Raw genomic sequence first — 6,022 nt, 5'->3', positions numbered from 1 at the left:
ATTTCATATATTTGTCCAAATGTATAAAACTCATTTGTTTCAACTGCCATGTTCAAACTGTGCAATATTGCAAATAATACATTTTCAGACTTTACAAGTGACCATTTTAGAAGTGAGATGTACATCCCACCACAGTCTGGAATAGGTGCTAAAGTACCAAAGTCTTAAGGATGCTATTAAGGTAGGATTTTCATATTTAGAAAATATTCGAAAATTAGAACATTTTATAGACAGACACCTGAGTGTTGGAGACTCTGCTCTGTGGATGTGATGTTTGTCAGCTTCCTCCTTCTTGCTCTCCATGTTGCTCTTTATTAAACCTGTCAAGGTTACAGTCAATAAAATACATCAGAAAACACAACATGCTAGAGATGCATGGCATTGGCCTTTATTGTAGCCTTTCAGCCATTTGCCCACTGCCTTTTAAAACAAACACGCACGCACGCACGCACGCACGCACACACACACACACACACACACACACACACACACACACACACACACACACACACACACACACACACACACACACACACACACACACACACACACACACACACACACACACACACACACACACACACACACACACACACACACACACACACACACACACACACACTATGAGACAACAATATCACCAACATAATGCTGAGACTACAGCAGATGCAGATGCATGCAGTAGCTCTTCTCAACCAGTAGGGGTCCTACTAGACCACAGAGTAGAAGAGCAGGAGACACAGCTGTTGTAAACAACAGAACTAACAGCTGTGGTCTCACTGGTCTGAGATAGACGGTATAGTTATTAGTTCTATCATGTTAATAATACTATTAATCAACATCCTCTACCATGGTTAAAATAATGTTTTATTCACTAAACAAAGTTATGGAATGCAGATTTGAGATGTCGACTGGTTCAGCAGTTCCTTTATTAAAATTGTTTTTTTTTTTTACAGATTATTATGCTTGTAGTCTAAAACCTTTCATTGTAAAATACTACATTCACAAACAGTAAATACTCAAAGGAAACCACACCCTACTGAAAACTACTTCTCAATCACGTGGTTTACAGTAAACTGGTGAAGTAGTTCCACCATAGAGGCGGGTATAAAGTCTCTTTGCATGTTGTAGATCCGGTCTGGAACGGAAACACTGCGTGTATGAATGTTTGCGCAAATAGCCGGATACAGTAGGCGGGCTCTAGACCGGATGTTACTGTTAACTCACAATGGAAACCAACAAGGTTTATAAAGATCGCAGAGTCGAAATCTGCCACAGGTTAATTTACCTAACCGTCATAAAATGTCATCGTTATACCAAATCCATGTGTCATTTAGCATTAAAACATCATTATGTTTGGAATGCTCTGTTATGTCCTGCTCTGTCTACGTTGGTGACATGAAGAGAGAGAGCAAATAAACTAAACACAATAAGCCCTTTTGCAAATCCCGCCCCATTCTGCCCTGTTACTATGATAGGACATTTGACCCTGGGCAGATTGTTTTTATAGTGGCAGTGAATGGGATTTTTTTTCCCTTCATAGCCTCATTACAGCTATATAAAGTACCAAAGGAAAAACATCTAGGTGATATTAATAAAAAGGGAAGACAAAGGTACAGTAGTTACATTGCAAAACAGGGGGTTTACCCGAAAATATATGTTTTAATTTGTTTAATCCCAGTGGGACAGAATCCTCTTTGCAGATTCTTTTATAGTGGTAGTGGATGGGATTTTTTTTCCCTTCATAGCCTCATTACAGCTATATAAAGTACCACAAAAAACACATCTACGTGATATTAATAAAAAGGGAAGAAAAAGGTACAGTAATTACATAGCAAAACAGTAGTTTTCCCCCCGAAAATAAATGTTTTAATTAGTTTAATCCTCTGGATCAGAAAGAGAATAGACCGCGCATTGCATCCTGGGTAGGAAGAGGACAGAACTATAATCCTAACCCCACATAATAGGCTGGCTTTTCGTAATTCTGCCCATTTAAAATATATGTACCCAATCGTGACTCTTAGACCATTGATATGGTCCATGTGAACTAGTTTGTTGAAGCTTATTCATTATGATGAGCGAGATCACGGCCGAGATCGCGGCCGTACCGGGCGATCGCCGTGTCGCGCACTGCGGACAGTTTTGAAAGCCACATTTAACATTCTCCACTGCACAAACTCCACCCCCGATAGCAAAAAGTGAATGTTTTTTTCTGGTTGGCCAGTCAGGGAGTCTCAGGGACCAATCAGAAGGCTGACAAACGGTCTATTAAACTACACAGAGAGAGGTATTAGGCCTAATATTATTTTGTAGTAGGCAAGAAACTGTTTTAGAAACTGCTTCTCGTTCTTAGTAAAACTAAGTGGTTGTAGTAGTGATATAAAACAACACTAACTTTACGTTAAGTTTTAGCTCTTATTTTTTGTTTTGTAATCCCACTATGTCCAGAAGTTCAGTTATTGTGTCTGGATCAAAATGGTTGCCTGCCTCACACACTCTTTCTTTTATAGACTACTGTACACCTTGTCGCCCCGCCTCCTCCACAGGTAAGGCAGTGAAACAAGTGTACCTGCCAACTCTCCTGCTCACTGATGCAGACACAGCCATTAGGCTAAGGTTCATTTGCATTGCATCCTTCTAGCTGTGACTGAAGCCTGGGATCGCTTCCAATTTCAGGCTTTTGATCCGGTCAGGAGTGGATGGCGTCCTATGTCATTTTGTAGTAAAAACGGACTACACTTTGGCCGGAAACACCAAACCAGAAACAGTTTTAACCCAGTTAGCGCATGCGCAAGTAGTTAGTGCATGCAGTAGTGTTTTGGGTTAAAACTCATTCCGGTTTGATAGTTCCAGCCAAAGTGTAGTCCGTTTTGACTACAAAATGATGTGGGATGCCATCCAGTCTAGACCGGATCAACCGTCCTGTTTAGTAAACGGATACCAGGCTTTCCCCCAGAAAGCCTGGTGACGCGAGGTTAGCTCTGAGGTAACAGCGCTACCAACTGCACCACCATGCCCCCTTCTGTCAATTGCATTATAGGGGGAAAGATCATAAGTAGGCCTATATAAGTAACAGCTGCCAATTATGGCAGAGACAGCACAATACTTCTTTTTGACTCGTTTTTGGGGCATCCCAAGTTATTGAAACCCTCTAACAACCAGCCTGTGTGTGTAATGTCCAAGGCTGCCAAATATAAAAAAATCACACCCGTGTGAACTGAGCGGTGGTCGGTGTGTGTGTGTGTGTGTGTGTGTGTGTGTGTGTGTCTCTGGCCTGAACAACAGCGCCCCTCCCTTAACATGTGTGGCCAGAAAAGGTACTGCAGGCTCTGCAGGCTACATACAGACACGGACACACGCACGCACACACACACACACACACACACACGCATACACACACGGCCACGTATAGGAGACGGTGTAACCACCGCTCAACAAATAGTCTGCTGCTCTGAGATGATAGGCCTATGTATGTAGAAGTGGTTGGTATTTAATGACTGTGGTCATAAAAGCTTCCTCTCAAGCTAGGGTCAAAGGTGCAGGCTGGCTCTAATACAGTTACTTATTACTTCTCACACACACACACACACACACACACACACACACACACACACACACACACACACACACACACACACACACACACACACACACACACACACACACACACACACACACACACACACACACACACACACACACACACACACACACACACACACCCCAGGTCAATGTTCAACCACATTGTGTGACTGGTAAGATATGACACCATGTTAGCCTCGGGATCCAGGCATTACTCACCTGGCCGGATTCACGTAGGGTGTGAGTCACGTAGGCTCTAATGTAGCCTGACAGCGTGTCGTGGGTTTGAGTCCTTTGCTGTGTGTCTCTCTCTGTCTCTCTCACTCTCCCTCTTTCCTGTCTGTCTCCACTGAAAATTATCAATAGAAAAACAAAATGTTTCCCCCTTCTCCACCAAATCTCTTTGCCAAAAATAGCCAATCTACAAGTTCACAATGCGTCACAATGCCACACGTTTCCTCTCCAGAATGGTGTCTTTATTAACATTATTAAAGGGATGGTTCACCCCCAAAAAATACTTTAGATTACTCACCTCATGGAGACTTTAATTCATTCGTCTTGTTTTTGTTGCATTTGATGACCAGCAGTGGTTCCATATGGAGACACAAAAAGCCTGCGACAAAAACATAGCAATCAATCGATGTTATTTTGTCAGTTAACACCAGACATAGTGTAGTGTTTAAAATCACTTACGCTGCAATATTTATGCTTTGATCCGTTTGACGTGGCAAAACAAAATGGAGTCCAGTCTCTTCGAGTGAAGGTGAATCAACTCACTAACAGTTGTGTTGTTCTCAACCATAGAGTTATGATATATCTAGAGGATGGACTGCCCCGACCCATTATGAAACAATGTGGTACATTGACCTGCAGCCATAATACACACACACACACACACACACACACACACACACACACACACACACACACACACACACACACACACACACACACACACACACACACACACACACACACACACACACACACACACACACACACACACACACACACCTCTCTGCAGGCATGCAAACAGCCCCAGTTAAACACAGAGTGCATTGAGTACCAAACACCTTTAGCAGAGTGTTATACACTAGAGTCAATCAGTACAAACCTATACGCTCACTACTGACTCTGAGGCTTTCAGCTATCAGGAAGAAACCAAAAATAAAATACATTGAGAAGACATATTTGCATATTATAACAACCACACCTGGGGTTCTATTAGAGTAATGTTAACTCCATAGACACATACAAAACATATTATAACCACACCTGGGTGTCTATTAAGAGTAATGTTAACTCCATAGACACATACAAAACATATTATAACCACACCTGGGGGTCTATTAGAGTAATGTTACCTCCATAGACACATACAAAACATATTGTAACCACACCTTGGGGTCTATTAGAGTAATGTTAACTCCATAGACACATACAAAACATATTATAACCACACCTGGGGGTCTATTAGAGTAATGTTAACTCCATAGACATATACAAAATAGGAAAAAAAAGACAAACCTATGGCACCACAGTATTACTACTAATGACAAATATGCCTCTTCTACAATAACTATCTGTTTTTGTTGCCACATGATGCTGCACCGAGATGCCACCTGTTGGTCAAGTTGGGTAACTGCACTTCAGTGACCACAATAATAATATGTCAATAGTAAAAGCCATCCAAACACCAACACATTGACTGAACTGAGACGGTTGGTTCTGGAGAATGAATAAATGGAAAAACATGGACCTGTAAGGGTCCATTTAGAACCCACTGGAGGAACCCTGGGGGTCCCTGGACCCCAGTTTGAGAAGCACCGCACTGAGCTCATTTCATAGGTTTACTAAAAGTGGAAGCCATGCTTTCTTTATGTTTCCAGGAATATTATGATTAATTACAGAAGAAAATGAACTTTTACAGGGTATTATTGACAGTCACTGACCTTACAGGTCCTGTACAGTAGGCCTACGTACGTTCAGGTGGGGTCCTGTGTGAGAACCATTGACTTATAGACAGTAAAATATTAATTTAAATTAATCATTAATAAAATATTAAAACCATTTAATTTTGTTGAGAGGACCCTCAAGGACCTGAAAGGGTCCATTAGACACTCGATGTTATATGAGATATAAAGTGGTTCCTGTGTAAATAAGCCGTAAAGCTGACCAGGATCTCCTTTTAGTTGACCTTGTAGCAGTGGTTTGTGCTGTTATGAAACTGTACTTTTTCCTATTGCAAAATTCTAATAAATTATTCAATCAATCAATCAATCAATCAATCAATCAATCAATCAATCAATCAATCAACGATAGCCTTTCTGGATCCAAGGCTATTCCTTTTACATAAAGTGTGATATTCATAGCAGGTCTACTACATTATAATTCATTGTATATTAGTTTACATAAAGTGTGATATTCATAGCAGGTCTAC

Source organism: Nannobrachium achirus (assembly GCF_963921795.1).
Source record: "Nannobrachium achirus genome assembly, contig: SCAFFOLD_275, whole genome shotgun sequence".
Lineage (NCBI taxonomy): Eukaryota > Metazoa > Chordata > Actinopteri > Myctophiformes > Myctophidae > Nannobrachium > Nannobrachium achirus.
The sequence above is the reverse complement of the archived record's forward strand: the minus strand, read 5'-3'. Positions refer to the sequence as shown.